The sequence below is a fragment of the Ischnura elegans genome, chromosome 2 (assembly GCF_921293095.1).
Source record: "Ischnura elegans chromosome 2, ioIscEleg1.1, whole genome shotgun sequence".
Classification (NCBI taxonomy): domain Eukaryota; kingdom Metazoa; phylum Arthropoda; class Insecta; order Odonata; family Coenagrionidae; genus Ischnura; species Ischnura elegans.
The window spans coordinates 31,074,403-31,092,831 of NC_060247.1; the positions used below are offsets into that span (position 1 = coordinate 31,074,403).

The window sequence follows — 18,429 nt, forward strand, 5'->3', positions numbered from 1 at the left end:
TTTTAATTTTCCACTGAAGCATCTCCACCAAGGAGAGACCAACATTTGTAATTGCTATCCATTTAATTCAGCAATCCACTGAAAAACAATTCAAAATACTGTTCACGGTTGGAAAGTTAAATCTTTAATGGACGAATAAAATATAACTCCGGATCACGCTTCGGGGAATGTGGTCGGATGTAAACCCATATCGACATCGATACAAAGATAAGCTAGATCCAATATTGAGCAACGCATAGAAAACAGGCCACTGAACACAGGTTCGTGAGTGATGAAAATTCTTCCTTTGCAGCAAGAAAACTTTCTTCTTTTTTATTTTTTTCCGGCCTCTCATTCGCTGCAGTCGCTGTTTACAATTCCGCCGATGCACGTCGAGGCAACGTTAACGCAACGGGTAGGCAACAATTGTCTCGTTCGTACATTTAAGGGTGAGTGCACCTCCCTCAACGCTGGCTCACTCACTCAAACCCATGGGATCAACGAGCCCGCACACGTGTGTATAAAGGGTGCTCCAGTTTCTGGGGATTTTCAATCGTTAACTTCGTGGTGGCGTACCGCAAGAGCAGGGGCCTAGCCGACCGCCCACGCTCCGTGCAGGTGGAGAGGTTGGCAGAGGTGAAAGAGGAGGAGGTAATGAGGAAGCGAGGAGGTTTGGGATGCAACCGGAGTAGGTGAACGCATCGAAACATCTGTGTCTTTTTACAGCCCCATATACACATTCGGAAGCAAGAATTACTTTTTATAATCAATAATATATACATCAATTTAAATTAATGGAAAGGAAAAGAAAGGGATACGTAACACCGAGAATAAAATAAAAAAGGATAGCGGTCAAGCGAAAGAATAAAGAAGCCAAAATCAGATGGTAAAAAATGGAATGGAATGATGAAGGCTCGAACTTAGAACTTCACAACGTCGGGCCAGATTCTAATTTTCATTCTCTTGGACACCTAAATTGATCATACTTCAGTGGTGGTTGATACTATGAGTATAAACTATAGGTGGGTCTCACAGGCTTGAACAATAGCTCACATATAGCGACGGTAGAAAAGGCATAGGAACATGCGTTTAAAGTCACGGTGAGCCCAACTACAATGAGCATTATTAGAAAATGGATGTACACAAGTGATGGATAAAATTTACAGCAAAAAATTATCTGAAAATTTTATCCCAGGAAAATTATTACGGGGATTCTTATTTGCATCCCTCAGGTGGTAAGGTATTCTCTAAGGTACACCACCAACCGAACATCTTCCAAAGCGAATTCCAAATTAGATTTTACTGATAAAGATTTCGTATAAGATGGCGAATACCTACCGCTAGATCGGACGCATTTTAAATTTGGTGAAGATCACTCACTTAGATTCCACGGTTCCATCTTGAAAATTCCAATGAACTTTTAAGTAGACTTTTGTCAAAATTTGATTTTATATCACCAAAACTGGCAGACGAGTACGTTGATCTTCAACGGATGTGATGTATATATCGATCAAATATACGGCTATTGTATCATCAAATCAGAGAATAATGCAGCCTACAGTTTTCAATCTCCACATAATAAACTATGATACCCTTTTCTCGATTTTACGCCCTTTGGTGGGCCACCTCGCACTTCCGAAGATTTTTATTTGCCACAGGATGTACGATCGTATTGCCTGCAATTTAAACACGGTACCCTTCGTTCCATAAACTATCGCTCTACCCAGTAGCCTGCCACTCTTCCAACCAAACCATTAGGAAACGATATGTCTAGTTGCACGGTGGGTGCCTGCAGTTTTGTAAAACTTCAAATGGAGCCCCAAGTAATGTTGCTAATTAATCGTAGTGATGATGTACTGATGATTTAGAAGCATTTATACATACGAAATATTAGGTAAAGTAAATGACGAGGATAGAGGAAAGGGTTGGTAAAAGTGAAGACCGGGCGGTCAGGTCATATTGAAAACTCAACTCTGCTAACGCAATTTCATTAACCTTTGGGTAGATTGCAACGATAAAAATAGTCTTCAATGGGTAATGCAGATTGCGGGAAAGTACCACCTGGCAACTACTCAACAATGGCTCTGATTAAAGCAAGGCTGCATCAAAATGCATAGATAAGCAAGCGCAGCCCACGAAAATAGTTCATCTAAACTTTTGTACAAAGGAGGAAAGAAAATGAGAGCAATTAAGAAGACGCCAACTATATATTGGGCAACCAACAACAGACAATGAGGTTGAGGTTAGACAATGAGAGCGTATTACCTTGGGAAAACTGTAATTCAAAGGCAGGGATCATGTTTCTCAACCTCGCTTGTCTACTGGAAGCAAAACAACGGAAAAATAAAGCCTTTCTCAGGAAAATAACTGATGGGTAACTCCAACCATACTTCTCCACCACTAAAGAGCCTACACAAATACTATTTCGTTATTATTCTGTGACATGATCTTTTAAACAGGAAGTAAATAAGTCAAAATTTGCAAGTAAAATAAATGAGCCAATAGAAGAGGACAATTTTTGATTTCCGCGAAATGAATGTTTAATGGCAAACTAATCGCACTACCTTTGTAATATTACAGGCAAAATAGCTGAGCGTGCGACGGCCAATCATTACTGTAAAACGGTGATTACTTAACCGTAAAAAAGGCTGATTTATGAGGAAAAGACTGAAACATTCACGGGAAAACATTATTAAATTTATAAATACTTTAAGACAGCTTTACAAGATAACATCGCACAAAAATTTTAAGTAATAATTTTACTCACACGAGATTGCATTCTTCATATCGTGGAAGTGAGTAGCCCATCCGAGGACATTTCTGATACTTAATTTCTATTAAATCAAACTCTTATACTACTTCATCCGATACACTAATACAATACTCCTCGCGTCTCAATAGCTCCAAAAGTGGTTCCCAATTAAAAAAAATAAAGGGTGGAAAGCACTACCCTACCAGCCCCAATCCACACACATTATAGGCATTACAATAGGCCGGCTGGGTGCAGCGATGCATAAATAAGTTAACACGGCATTTCAATCGTTTACGTCGGAGGGCGCACCGCAAGTGCAGTGGCCTAAAGCCGACCACCCCTCACGAAAAGGGGAGGTGGAAAGGAGGGGTGTGGGGCGAGCATGATGGTCGATTTGCAGTGGGGGATGGGGAAAGGAGATTGCACCGAGAGGGGAGGGAAGTGGAAGCAGGGAGGGGGGGGTTGTATACGGCCATCCGCGCGCCACCTCCTCCACTCGCGCTAACCACGCCGCCGTCCGCAAGGTCCTTCAAAAACTTCCTCGTTCGCGGGAAGAGCGGTTTTGCCAGCGGACGCGCGCGATCGAGGGAAAATACGCAGCCGCGGTTTTTTTTTTTCGGAAGTGTTGGTGCGTTCGCGACGTTGATGACATGAAAATCGGTCACCTGGGGAGGCCGAGGAAGGTCGGAGAAGTCGCGCGGGAAGAGGACAGTTGAGCCTAGCAGAGCGCGAAGGAAATAAAGCGTGCTGAAGAAACTCTTCACATGTGCAGTGCACTTCAAGTGAGTGAGGCGCAGGTTATGCGACAGGCAAGGCGGTCGGATCCGTTTCATCTCCGTCGCAAGCACTCGGAATTCCCATCTGTTTCGTAAAGGTAAGGCATTGGCAATGAGCTTCCTACGCTCTTGCTCCTTAGCGATTCACGAGATGCATTTATGTGCTCGCACGGAGATAGCGGAACGCATATTAATATTTTCATATTTTTACGTAGACTAACTACAAGTCTCTTAGAGAATCATAACTTATGTTAAAATTTGTTTTGCTCCTTCTTCAACAACCTAGAGACTACAATGAAACATGTGTAACACAGTGATGCACCTATTTATTTCATTGCACATCAAATATGTAAATTAGCAGAAATTCGACAAAAATTCACACATTCTACGTGAGCTTTACAAATTTAATGATAAGTTCAAAAAGTTGAATGCTGAAATATTTTCCAGTAACAGCCATTTCTATAAACTTTCCAAGTTATCCTTCATGCTTAATATTTACTCTAAAAATTAAATTTATAAATTATAATATTCACTATATCCACCGCTTGCAGGCAAAAAAAATCTTCTATGGTGTCCAATACAGGGTAATAGCCCTGCTCGCATAGTAAAATCAAGTGTGCTAGTACCCACGCCTTGAACTTGCAGGAATCTGTATGATCCAATTTTAGTATATGTACCACCGAAGCGAGTACATTGAGTTATACGATAATCAGCTCTACAAATACCATCTTAATGGTTATCCATGTAGTCCGCCAGGCTCGTAATTCCTTAACCTGATTCACGTGCGAAAGTGCATTTAAAAATGCATAAAGAAAAAAATAAAAGTGCGAAGCCGTAATTCGGATGAACGTAAGTGCTAATGCATTCTCCATGTAGCAAATAACACCGGTATTGCTCGCCCGAGGTTGAGAAAAATATGTAGCTTGAAAATGCTCAATTTCATGCCCCGTGTAAAACAGGCTTCAGGCCACCAGCAGTATTAGAGAAGCGGTAACGGATTCAGTGTTGTAAACTTTCCATGTAAGTCATTACTGATACAAATAAATCAGTCACAAAAACCCAATTACAATCAGACAGTATTATTTATTTAATTTAGAGTTTCATTGGCACATGCAGTGCAAAATATTCGCATTCGAATGTAGTCCACAGGAAGAAAATTTTATTCAAATCAAATTCTCTCAAAGCGGACTGAGTGATTTCTATTGGAAGTTATCAGTTGTGAGATTTATATTACCAATGCTGCGTCATGGGAAGTGGTGGAAACTAATTTTGAACAAACTCACAAGTAAATATTTATTTTGAACGAGTCGCACCGCTAACCTTTCACTCATGCATCTATGTAACTGCGAGTCCAACTAACTATAAGATAAGACTAATATTGTCGTTTCTAGTCATTTTATTATTTCATAAAATTTCAAAGTCAATGAGAAAAGGGCAGTTAAAGTTTCGAAGCTCTTTATACAAAGAACACATTCCCACTCAAAATGGATTTTTCAATTTTCATTTTTTCGTTGAATCTAGCAAAAAAATCAAAGATCAATTCCAGAAATCGAATATCAGGTTAAACCAACATGCGCATCACAAATTCTGTTAAACTATGACTGACTGAAATTCTTTTATCAACCAAATGTAGGCATGTCAAATCATGACTGGTAACAGGTTATTATATGCGCCTTTTCCTCTATCCTGATATCGTTAAGCACTACTTAAGATGGTGTAAATTAAAATCCCTATACCATTGCACACTGCACAGTGCTTCGAAGCTAATCAAGATTTTCACACTCTCACCATAAGGCCATTGTAGGCATCCTCCTCCTTTATTATAGATGTAGTACTAATATATTCAGCTGCTTTACATCCACGAAAACTTCCATCCTCCATCTCACAATTAGCATTATATAAAGGTGATCAATATTGTTGACTCAATGAGGACATTTCTATGGTATTGACATGTTAATTTCAATTCAAACACATGCTACCGAGACCTATCTACAAACTTATACTCGTTCGGGGTCATCTTTAAATGTATTGCAGTCTAGGACGATTTTTGAGATGGAAAACGACGAGAGAAAACTGGCTAACTTAACTTTTTTTAAGTTCAAAGTATTTATTCCGCAATTATTTTTATTGCGGAATAAATACCAAAACAAATCGAGGAGCTAAAAATCATAGATGCTAACCTCTGGTCGATACTTATAAGCCATATAGAGGCTTCTCAATTTGGAAGTGGTGCTCAAACAAATAAATTCTCAGAAATATCAGGTCATTCAATTTAAGGTATTTTCATAAAAACATGAGCCTAATGTATTTTCGCTATATTTCGTTTTGAGTTCCAAATATTACACTAAAAAAATTAAATTAAAACATTCTTATTCAGGAAAACCAAAATAAAATATAATTGATTCCACAAGTTACTAAACCCACGGAATGACGACCTTGACACGAATTTGACCAAATACAAATGTATAAGATACACGATCATGGCATTGCATCCATCGAAATGCATTCATTTGCATTAGAATGTAGCAATGCTGAAACAGATTTATATAAATGGTACATTCGTTATGCTACTAGCGTGGGAAAAAGGTTAGCATCATATGTACTTGAACTGCATTCCAAAGATTCGACCACAACTGCGGTGAGGAGAAAAATTATCTAGTGAATATAACTAAAAGTATCAAGGTCGATGTTGTGGAACTGTTCCACCATGTACAATTGAACGAATCGCAATTTCCCTCTTTTTAAAGAATACCATGAAACGAATACTTTAGTTATCAAAAAAGATAGAGTATCGAAAATAGTGGTTTAATCAAAGTGCTTGAAAAATTGAAAAATTACGATTCACTCAACATTAAATAATGAATTGCATATTGAATTTTGGTTTTTACTAACTATGTTTTTTAGTTTTTGTATTGGTATGCCAGTGGTGAATAAATTGAACTCTAGTAATATATTAGGACTGGCATTGTTTTCAAATGCTATCGATTAAAGTATATTTAGAAGATAAATAAGATCAACATCCTATTTCCTTGAATTACTTAGCCATAAACGTCGCAAGAATAAAAATACACCTACAGAGTTTTCATAAGACTAGAGAAACGCGATTCCGGAAATATAAAACTGGTCGATTCACTGAAATTATCAAATGACGACTATCATCGCAAGAATTTTCAGCATGCCCTTTACTATGAAGTTTACCCTTTCAGCCGCAGTTTCCATTAAAATGGACATGAATTTTAGGGGATCTTAACCTCCTAATGTGCATACTTCTCCATAGCTATGGACATGAACCATAAAATTTACTTCGCAAAAAATAGCCAATCTTTTTTGCAAAGTGTTCATGACACCACAATTAAGTTTAAATAGCAAAAAGAATAATTTCATCAGCGTAGAGAAATAAATATTTGACTGGAAAGGTTTATATCGTTTCAAATGATACTTTTAAGTCTTCAAAGTCAACAAATAAAGAAAGTAAATTACCCAGCGAGGACGGGGAGGGTGCATCGAGTGCATGTGATTCAATTATCAATTACGCACTACTTTCAGCAGAATTTTAGGATATGAATTCTGTCAGTGGAAGATAAGCAAGATTTTCACAACAGGATCTATTGATACGGAAGGAAAGCGTGATGTATGTTTTTGATCAGAATTTTCTCGGGGTATTGTCGCATCGTAACTACGTTTGCCGCGATAACAAGGAAACCGCACATGAACCAAATGATAAACAAGAAAAGATACGATCATCGCTGAGCCAACGTCTATTATTATTTTCCGGCGCATGATGAATCGAAACGAAACCATACCCACTCGCGAAGTCAGATAGCGCGAGGGGGCAGACGGGCAGTTTTGAACGCGCGCCTACGGGGAGGAGAGGGTCGATAACAGTTTCGCCTTTTCACGACAGAGCGCTCTCGCGCGCGGCCAGAGTGCCTCTGCGTCAGAAATACACAACACAGTCACCGAGTGGCGCTATGTCGGAACAGGTGGACATTTTGCTGTTTTGATGTTGTGTTTGTTGTCTTAAAAATGACAGAAGAGGAATGCAGCATATCTCCGAGCTCACCTTAGCATCGTGCCGGACCAATTAGTGCTATCAACCTGAAAGGAACGAATCAAGGTTGGTGTGTCATGCTTCTCTGTGATTTCGAGACTTATATTCGTGAAAATTCTCCCTTAGCGACCAAGGTCCGCGGTGATACCTGGGGTTTGTGTTTCTCCTGTGTGTACTGGGATGATATCATAGAGCAGTGTTCTCGAAATTTGGTAGTTAGGGATCCGAGGCATTTCATCTGAGATATTTGGACCCATTGCTTTACGGAAGAAGAATCCATTCACGAAGGGCGATGATCCTGAGGGTTGTGCATATCCTTTAATTTTTTTCCATTTTGAATATTATCCGCAGGAAAAATTTTTCTCTGACCGATGGTGGCGTAAAATTTGTGCAACACTGCGATGGCCCGTAGAAAATTATGATCCCATCATAAGGCGGCTATCTCTAATTGATTTCCTTGTCTCCGCTACTTGCCCACGTACAGGTGCTACCTTGTGGCGGAATTTCAAATCTGAAGGTGTAAATTAACGCCTCCGAGTGAGTTATGGTGTCGCCCTATTATGGTTTGTGTCCCTAAATTATCAGGGGTTCCGTTATGAGGACACAGGTGTCGATGTCGTCCCTTACTGCTTTGCTCGCCCTGCCTGCCGCACTTTAAATTGAAGGGGCGAAATATCCGATTTGTGTGCCACAGCGTCGTCGTACTATTCGTGATCGTGGTTCAGTGACCGTTCCATCCAAGTCGAAGGCTTTACGAAAATTTCGAGTGCATCAAGGAGTGGTTTTCTTCCTTCTGCTCGCGCAACTCACTTAAGATCACGCATTTCTTAGCGTTGCCTTCTTCTTAAGTCATGCTTGCGTAATGATTTATTTCATTGAAAATAACCTATCAGGTGGGACTGTGGCTATGCAAAATCGTTCTTTAAGCTCTCCTGGCATCCCCCACCTGCATTGAGGCGCAGATTTTGTAATCACGCATGATCGTAATGTAAGCCCTCAATTGCACCCCGAGAGACGATTCCTGATATTTTGGGGCTTATTTTTCCCAAGCAGTTAATTTTTTGGACCAACTTGCATAGTTCGACGAAGGCATTATCTCCTCGAATAAATTTACATGAAGAGATATTTCTTTAACGGTTTGACTCTACATATTTCGTAACTACGGGTGAATAGTGAGTACAATAAAATTCTTTATTGGGCTTTTAATCGGAGTAAGGGGATACTGTGTACTCGTATCACATTCTGAGGACCCTGGTATTCAAATAAAAAAAATACCATTACATTTTTTCATTATTCTTTAAAATGAGTTTTGGAGATTATGAAATTTTGAAAAAAAATTGTCCTCATTTCCTTTATGCCTTTTGAATGATTTATCGTGTTTGTAAGGCGTGGGCGGCGACCTGACTTGTCTAAACCTCTTATTTTACTCGCACGTGGACATTGGTTGTCATAAAGAAACTAATAATAATGGTTGTTTTGGGGATGTTGTTGCGATAAGCTTGTCCGATTGTGAACTGGTTTGTGTGACTTAAAATGAAAACCTTGCGCTAATTCCTTGATAAAAACGCCGAGGGTAAATTTTTTGTGGACACCCGCTGCGTGCTTCTCTTAAATTACTCCTATAATGAAGGTCTGAAAGACCGGATTAATATACAGTGTGCCCGTGACTTGTTTCGAACCCGACCCCTAGAGGTTGGTAGCACATAACTCCTCCTTTTGCGGTCCGCCGATCCTCGGTGTAATGTTGCATCCTTGTTCGAGTCGCCCTTGATGAATGACGTGGTCTATGGGTGTCTCACCAATTCCATTGCTCACTGGACTTTCCCAGTCTTGGGGAATACATTTTCCTCCACACTGTGCGTCCTAACCGCTTCCCTCCTCTCTTGTACGAGAGAGTGGGTGGGTAAGAGAACCTGGAAGCAGGCGTGTGGAGAACCTTCCTTCCATGATGTTTCGCAATTTCCTTCCAGCGAGGAAGGTTGCCATGCCTCCAGTTAACGGACGGGGTGAGTGGCGCGTGTCCCAGCCCTCACCCACCCCTCCCCCCTCTCCTGGACCCTTACCTTCCTCCGGTTACCCCACCCACCGTACTCTTCCTCCCTCCCCCCCTTCTGCCCTCCTCTTTTTTCAAACGCTCCGTCCGCCACGAACCGTGAAACCGTGAAGTCTCCTGCAGTCTTTCACCTGGTCGGGCCCTTCCCGCCCTCGCATGCACACGCTGGCTCGCTCAAGAGACTCCCCACATCTGGTTTCTGACGTATTTTTTCCTTCCTTTTTTTTTGCTTTAAAGCCGCCTCCGCCCTTGCCTCTCCCTGCTGTGGTGGGTGACTCAAAAAGTCTCCGAAAAGGAAGCGACACCCACCGGTGGGAGATAAACACGTGAGGGCCCAGCCTTCGGGTTCGGTCACCATATGAATAACTCCTTGTAGGTGATGAGGAAGCTTCGGTTTCGTACAAGCATCTGCGTACGGTGCGGCCGCTCCTCCGTGGTGGTAGCTGGAGATATGATCTTCCGAGAGCGTTGACCATCCCAGTGCACATGCATTAGCGCTTCGGAGAAGTTACGAAAAAACGGGATTGTCGGCCACAACGCTAGCGACCAACATTGAAATAGCAAAATTCGACATCATCAAAGTGATGGATCTCATTCGCTATTACAGACGATATGGTTTATTTACATTCATTATATTTCGAGGGTAAATTTAATTTTCATAAAATTTAATATTCCTGAAAAAAGACAAGTATCAGGATTTAAAAAATCAGAGATAAATTATTTAATTAGCTAACATTTTCCATGTACGAAAATAATATCGTAGTTGGGGGTTTAAATGTTGGCCTCACCTTTTCATTGCTGGAAAGCCACCTTGATCGCTTTTGCCTTTATCATATCTGAAGTTGGTACCAACAAATACTCGACTCTGCTCTACGAAACTTTAATTTATTTCAAGACCATATCTTTTTTTCTCAGTTTTTTGAAAACCTCTCGAAATTCTATCCCCAAATATATTTTTAAAAATTCGACTTTGTATTTTCAGGTATAACAGAATTTATTGTACAGTATTTTTCTTATTTGTAATCGCTAAAACTGTACCAATTGCTTTTTTGGCCTCATTTCGTTCTGCAGAATCGGGTATATTTCAATTTCGAGATGAATAAACAGAAATGCTTGAGTATTTACTTGGTAGAATTGCATGATGTAAAGTAGAAATACTTTCAAGAGTCCACTCATGAATAAAGTGTAAACGAAGGCATGAGGAAAAGGAAATTTCATTTCGGAGTGCTACTGCTTGGTGGGTGATTTTTAATATTCTATTGGAGTAGTGGTCAGAATATGCGGGTGAGACTGGCTAGTCGTTCGAGTTCTGGCAAGTGTCTTAATCCTCAAGCCGCCAAGAAAGAGTAGTCGATCGGCAAACCTCCTCAAAGATGTTTGTTTGGATGGAAGCTACATCCACCCTTATGCGTACAAGGTACGCATTGGAGGTTTTTTTGGCGCCTCGAATTCTTAGGTCACTCCTAAAGAACATGCATATTTCTTCAGTAGCCTATGTTCCTGGATGTTTTATTCACGTGTACGCTGTCACCTTCCCTTCATTTTCAGTTTCTTCCTTGAAAATTTCCGCCTTGAATTTTCTTCCCACTCACGTCTTACCTGTCATTTCCTTTCTGTAACTATGCGTACCTGCTACTGAGTTGAGCTCACTCCAAGCATCTTCATATCGTTCGCTTGAAAAACTATGAAGCCATGGAAGATATATGCTTAGTTTTGCTAGTTCATATAATCCTTGATTTAATTCAAACCATTTTCGTACCAATGCTAGTCATAATAACTGAAAATATTTTAATTGACGTTAACTAAACTGATACACTAACTGACGACGAACGCCCTTAATGAAAAACCTCTACTTAAGCTATTGTGATCGGTATTTGCCTGATCTGTTACAGCTCTTTTGGCCCAATGCTTCCATGAAGAAAGCTCAAAAGCTGTTGAAGTAATCACTACAAAAATAGTTTTCAGCCTCATCAGTATTTAATCATTGTTTGAAAAAGCACCAGTTAGGCCATTGTTCCTAGACTCAACTTCCTCTTTTCGTAGCACATTCTTGCTTACCTACGTATCACACGCCCGTTATCTGTTATTTCAATTTCCTGCAAACCTTTCTCTTTCCTGATGACGTCCAAACAGTATATCCTATTCCTTTCTCTTCCATATTTGTCATGTTTTCTCCCCTTAGTCACCACCGTCAACGTGCTATCACCTGTTACCATTTCCTCATTTCCCAGTTTTCTGCTTAAGTATACCCATTATCAATTTTCTTTCCATTCACGTCACAGAATTCTTTCTTGATTTTGGACAGAGGAAATACAGAACTTTCCTTGGAATAGTTGTAAAGACTATGATGACGATTCCGTGAATGGTTTGGATATTAGTTCAAGGATATTTCAATATTTACAAAGACGCAGTATAGGTGTGAAGCACACAAATATCTCATAGAAAATTTCTATTTCCTTCACCCTTTATGGGTATTTTACGACAATTTTTGAATCCAAGTAGACTTCAGTTATGTATGCATACAGAACGACGTAAAAGCTATCGCGAGACCTCTAAAATGTATTAAAGCAATTATAATAATGATTAACAATAATTATGATAATATTTAATCCTAAATTTGGATTTTTACAGCTGAATAACAAGGAGAAGGAGCTTTATGTGGTCTCCAAGGTCATTAGAACAGAATTGAGCCACCATCAAATAACAAAAATATATGCCAAAAAATAATGCTGTAAATATTACATAAGTGTTTAAAAAAAATAACATCAAAATAAATGTTCAATCATTTGTTGATAGAAAAGGCAGTCTTTGGCAAATATTAACATTTTATTTAAGGATTTGTTATTTTAATGTTAGCGGGCAGTAAATTAAATAATTATAAGCGGTCTGGGTTTGTGAAAGGTAAAACATTTTATATCTATATTTCAGTTAGCAAAAACTGTTACACCAAGGTCGATCTATATTATAAGAAATGCTTCAGACTAAATAGCCCAGTTCACGACTGAAAATGGCATAAATTGACAACCTTTAAACCGAGACAGAGAAATGTAATATTTCACAGGTCACAGCTCAGGTCGCGCGTTAAATCTTAAGTTCGATTCTTGAGTACTTCACTAGCCACAGCATTCAAGTTCTAGTGTACCAGCTATTTATTTCTAAATACTAAGCTCCACAGTTGCGCCAAGTCAAGTTATCGAGTACGAGGCTTTAACCCCCGTTTTCAGCAACTTAATTTGGCGTAACTTGCCTTATGCTGACTAAAATACAATAATTTACCTATCACAACTCAGACCGAAGACCAATGGTATAATAGATTTTTGAGGTCTCACGTTAGCTTCTATGTCCTTCTATAGACAAAACCGTTTTCTTGTGAATAAATTTGAGTACTTCTCGACTAATGTCTTTGCTGAGTTGAGTACCAGCAGACGCTCTTCTCAAGTTATCAACTCCGTGGTAATTCTGAATCAAGTCAAGTTCTTGCGAACAAGGCTTTACACCATAGAATAAATTTGGGGCTAAAATTTGAAATTCCATTCTTTGTTTCACTGATGATTCGGTGTAGATGAAAAATAATAAGTTGCAGGTCCACATGCCGACGTAATGAATTGCGGAATGATTAACGAAATGAAACCGAAAAAAACACTCAACGTGAAAAGCATTCGAAACTGCAAACATGACCATGAAATGGAGTTACGTGTGCGCACCAATCACATTCATTACAAAATCCATGAAGTTTTGCGAAGAGGCTTTGAGAGAATAAAAACTATTTAAATTAATTTCCACGCCGTGGATCAAAGCTCACGAAACCATCGCTAAAATAATTTCATCGCGCAAAAAGTTCAATTTCAGGCAATGCGTGGAGAAAATATTATAGAGGAAAATAAAAATCGGTTGAATCCCTCGAAAACTTTCAACCATCGCAGGAATAACAGCCACAGTTTAAATGCTGAAATTATTCGTATAGATTTTGATTTTCGGAGGTGAAAAATGATCCATGCTTACCATCTCCTCCATTTTTAAAATCATTTTTGCCAATGTTTTCCCTTGCGCTTTTAAATATATTTTTTGTATAAACACGCTTTCATCTGAACGTGTGGGATGGACGAATCCGGCACCAATAGCCCACGCAACCCACAGGATACGTAGGATGAGGATATAAACGAGCAGAACCTCCGACGAACAGTCCGACCTTCGATTCGTTCTAACTTTTTGGGCATGAATAGCGAAATGGTTTTTTTTTATCGCGGCTTCCTGTTTTCTTTCTGCTTTGCGGTTTGCGACTGGTACCGATTTCTTGTGCCATGACGGGAAGGAAACTTGAATGAGTCCTTGATTTTACGGATGTCTCGCCTTTGATTCTCGAGAAACACATTTCTTTTGTTCCTGCGCGAGAAGGAGGTGGAAGGTTTGGAAATCACTGTGCACCGAATGCATTTGAGTATAGGTATAGAAGTACGCAGACGGGTAATCGAATATCCATGCCTCCTTCCGGTCTCTCGATTAACGAGACGGGCACTCAAGTAAGCTTTCGTCTGGGTCAGGGCACTCTCTAAATTAGGAAAAAGAAGTAATCATTAAACACCTCAATCTAAATTGCTTAATTGAATCTTGTGCCACGGCATGGCCGCAGCCTGCAGAGATACTTCATCTTAATGATGGAAATGATATTAAATGTAAAACGTCATGGGAGTCCCTAATTATAAATACATTTAACCGAGCCTTACGTTGATCTTGGCCCCTTAAAAGATAGAATTTATATTCGCCAATGGTCTGGGTACTGGACACTTAAAATTATTTTCTTTGCTCTTACTTTGTCGTAGTTATTCTCTGTGTTCGTTTTGTGCATATTTTTGGTTAAACGCGCGTGTTATAGTAGGCTTTTGGCAATACTATTAGTGACTCACGGAATCTACGGATTGCGTGAAATGAGAAATAATTGTTTTAAACTCGTTAAAACTGGATTACCAAAGTAACACATGGGTGATCGGCGATATTCACCCAAATCCCGTACTGTGCTCGCCGACGAAATCGAGAGACCTTAAGAGGTATTCAAGTTTCCATCTTAGGCCGATCGGTATTTGACTAATTTGAGAAAACGATATAGTAGTTGTAGAGCTGGACTTCACTCCACCGTTCCTTTCCAACCATTAGCCATTATCGGTGGCGGCAGGCTCAAGTCGTTGCCTGGTAACCCATAGGTCACGGGTTCGCAATCCCTCCTTTTTCTCCACCCAAGTTTTAATGCATGTGCACGACCAAAAAAAATTAACTATGAAAGAGAACTTCACGGTCGAAATTTCGCTTTATAAATAATGAAAATCTAACTAGGTATCGTGATTATTATGATGTAAATGACCTTATGGTGCAAATGAAATGGCCACCTCCTCCAAATACCTACCTACCTAAGCGCCTTGCCAGTGCTTCGCTAGACACATTTCTTTCATTTGTGCGTGGGAGGGAGAGATTCGGAAGGTGTGAATGGTGGGAGGGGTGGTCGAGGGAGGAGGGGGGAAGGGGCTCCTTGGGAAGTCGGCTGCGACTCCCGATTGTTCCCGTGGCCACTGCCAGCAAACGGTGCCTCGCGACTGGGGCGTGAGAATGGGAAAGCGCGGGTCCTTTTCGTTCGTTCGTCTCGACAACAATGGCACGCAACCTACTCAACGCATCTTGAGTGACTTAGTTTGAAAGCTTGGTGCGTCGGAAGCGGGCATCCCGCCCCGTCTCCTAAGCTGTTGAGCGTGGCCCGGACGAAATCCCCGGATTGATTGGAGGATTAATTGTCTTCGTCGGTGGCTCCGTTGCGGTTTCGTCGGTTGCGGATGCGTCGGTGCTCGGCAATTATCCTGCGGTGAGTCCTCGAGGTAACTTGAATCACCGCGCGATGATGCAAGCTCGATTTTCGTGAAGGCCGTGGTGTCAGCCCCATCATAGTGGGCTTAGCGGGCCGTAATGGTCGTTGTTATTAATGTGAATTCCGTGAAAGGGTTGACTCCCTGTCTGCTCTGTGTAAAACGAAAAATACGACTGGATTAAATCTTTCGATTGGATAGTAATATAATTTCTTCTTTAGGCATTTGTTGTTCGTGGGAAAGTATCGGCTGATTGTAATTATCTTGCGGCGAGTAATAATCAACATGAGTTCATTCATTTGGCTATGATTGATGATGTAAGTTTAATTCCTTCAAAGACAATCAGATCATTCTAGCTGTATTGAAGTTATAGGAGTGGGCCATAAGTATTATCAATATTAATGACTCTGAGGGATGGTTGACTCTGTGTTTTCTTGGTTCATAAAGGCCGCTATACTCAGTGAATGATCGTGCGAGTGATCATGCTGAATGATCACATGATCATTTGCAGGATCATGCGATCAAAATAGAACATGTTCTAATTTTCACTGAAATATCATGCGCAGGATCATTCACCGTGTACAGCGGCCTTAAGAGAAAGTTCATCTAAGCTATTTATTTTAAATTTAGATTTATTTTTCGTTTTATTTGGATTGATGTTGCTGGTGTAATAATATACGTGAACAACCTTCATCATTTGAAGTGTTAAAGTGGACATATTTTGATTATTCAACCTGTAATAGAGTCAACAGAGTGGGTCATAATTACTAATTTAATGTATGAATTAAAGCACAGGTTGACACAGTCCACGAAGTCATCACAATGATTGCCCATTCGTACAGATGAATGGCACTTCCGAGCACGAACCGACTCCGCGTCTATTTGGTTCAACACAAAAAAGTCGTTCAGCCAATATATTTTGACAGATGAGATTTACTTTTCCACATCCCTAGCTTGTTGTCGTTGAACATAAATCATCAGAGGGTAATGTCACTACATCAGAGGATAAGTCGTTAAGCATATCATACGATTATGCATTGAACTATTTTTTTAAACTGACGCGATCACCGTGGTATTAGAGCCGGCTAAGTGGGAAGTATTACTTCTCCTTAAAATAAAAATCATACACCAGTTGATTCTCTGTCTGCTGTGAGGTCGGAATATGATATATGTTACAATTTTTACTCTAAATGATGACAGTGCCATTCACAAGTACATGTCTCATAAGTAAGTGCATTTGTCGTGAGGGTGGCACCTCAGTGTAGTTTACAATAATAATAATAAAATGCCTTTATTCGGGCGAGGTTGAGACTAAGAAGTCCCCTCTTCCACCAATTAGTGCATGCTGGAGAGTACTCTCTCGGTCATACACGCCAGAGGTGGCTCGCAAGGTATCATGTACTTATAGTGAAAGCCAAAAAGTCGTGCAAGAAAAATTTTTGGATTGAAGATTTAAATAATTTTCTTTGCACTTGGCTTTCTGAAGGGGTGCGGATCTATCAGAGAGACGCAATTATCTTAGGCGAAAGGTAAAATAACGTGACTCATCGCTATGATGCAAGCGACAATTTTTTTAAGGCCGAGGCTCATCATCTCTACGCCACAGTCGGCAAAGTGGGCCATAATTCCTATTATTATTATTAATCGCGATTCCTCTCACGGCATGAGCCCAAGGTCAACTTCGCGGCTGTGCCAAGAGGCGCTCGGAGTTTTTATCGGTATTTCCTTCAGCGAAATGTCTCTCTCTATGGCAGAACTCAACGACCAGTCTCCGACATAATCACAGATGAAATTGGTCAGTTCATGTGGAACAGGCATGGCAGTTCGTGGTCTTGAACTTGAGGGTACAAGAACAAGCATGGGCAGTCCATGAAATAATGTGATGTGAACACAACTGTTGTATAGTTTCATGTGGTCAGGATGATTGGACTGCGCTGGTGCGCATATGTTACTATGTTCAGCCGTAACTGCTAATCGCACGTTTGTCGGTGGTTTAAATTGGGTGGTTTTGCTGTGGGGTGTATTATGTAATTTATTGGAGACGGATGTGTTTTAAGATGTGGTTGTTTTATCTAATGAACGTGTTATTGTTGCTAGATGCAGGGGCGCAGCTAGGAATCAAGGCTGGGGGGTTTAGGTGCAACTAATACCGGGGTGTGTGGGGGGCATAGGGTACCCACCAGGATAAGCGGTAGGTGCGAGATCAATAAATTTCGGAATTTAAGATAAATGATTCAAAATGGTGAGTTTTACGGCTTTCTGAGGGATATTTTATTAATCCCTACACTATTCTATTAATATCAAAAAGTAAAATGGATTGAACGTAAATATTTCTCTGAGCTCTGGGGGGGGGGGTTATCCCCCAAAACCCCCCTCGCTGCGCCACTGGCTAGATGTATTTGTTTTCAGTGTCCTTTTAATTGGGTTGGGGGTGGTGTTAGAGGCAGAGGAAATTTCGGTCTTCATCCAAATAAATATTTGTACTAAAGAAATAGAAAATAGTATAATATCTGCTTCTATGCCAGTTTCCTCCTGCTCAATTCCAGTTTGATAGGACCGCTGACGTCCGAACTCATCAGACATCCCGGCTTCATTGTCGCCGAGTGTTTCTGCATCTCGCGAATCTCTACGCTTTTGATTGGCCTAGACGCCTTTCGCGTGGGATTGAGGGGAAGATGTAGAAAGGACGGCGTGTTCATTTATATTGAGGGGGTCACTCGACTACGTGCCCCGCTTACCGAAGCGTCGGTCGCCCTGTGACCGTGGTACATTCACCATTGGGATCACGTATGCACCCCCAATTTCTTTTTGAATGTAACGGAAAACGCTGGCCAAATTTTATTCAATGGAAACGCGATTGGGGGTTGGGCTGTGTTTTGATGCAGAGCGGAGCTTCCGATGGCCGTACGGAGATGTTCGCCGAGGACGATAATGCATTAAGATTCACGTAATCACTAGAAGTTTCCTTT

General features: G+C 40.6%; 1 protein-coding gene across 7 annotated transcripts in view; it reads left to right on the forward strand.

Annotated features, from left to right (window-relative positions):
- The first annotated feature begins 3,285 nt into the window (after positions 1-3,285).
- The window catches only part of LOC124153528 (cell surface glycoprotein 1-like), a 105,921-nt gene continuing 90,777 nt past the window's right edge, over positions 3,286-18,429 (forward strand). For 3 of the 7 annotated variants that reach the window (XM_046526748.1, XM_046526754.1, XM_046526751.1), the window contains exon 1: positions 7,450-7,624. The gene's annotated coding sequence lies outside the window, so the exon portion shown is untranslated. Of the gene's footprint in view, positions 3,606-7,449; positions 7,625-15,185; positions 15,460-18,429 lie in introns of those variants that run through there. The other 4 variants (XM_046526750.1, XM_046526752.1, XM_046526755.1 and 1 more) reach the window with 3 other exon arrangements.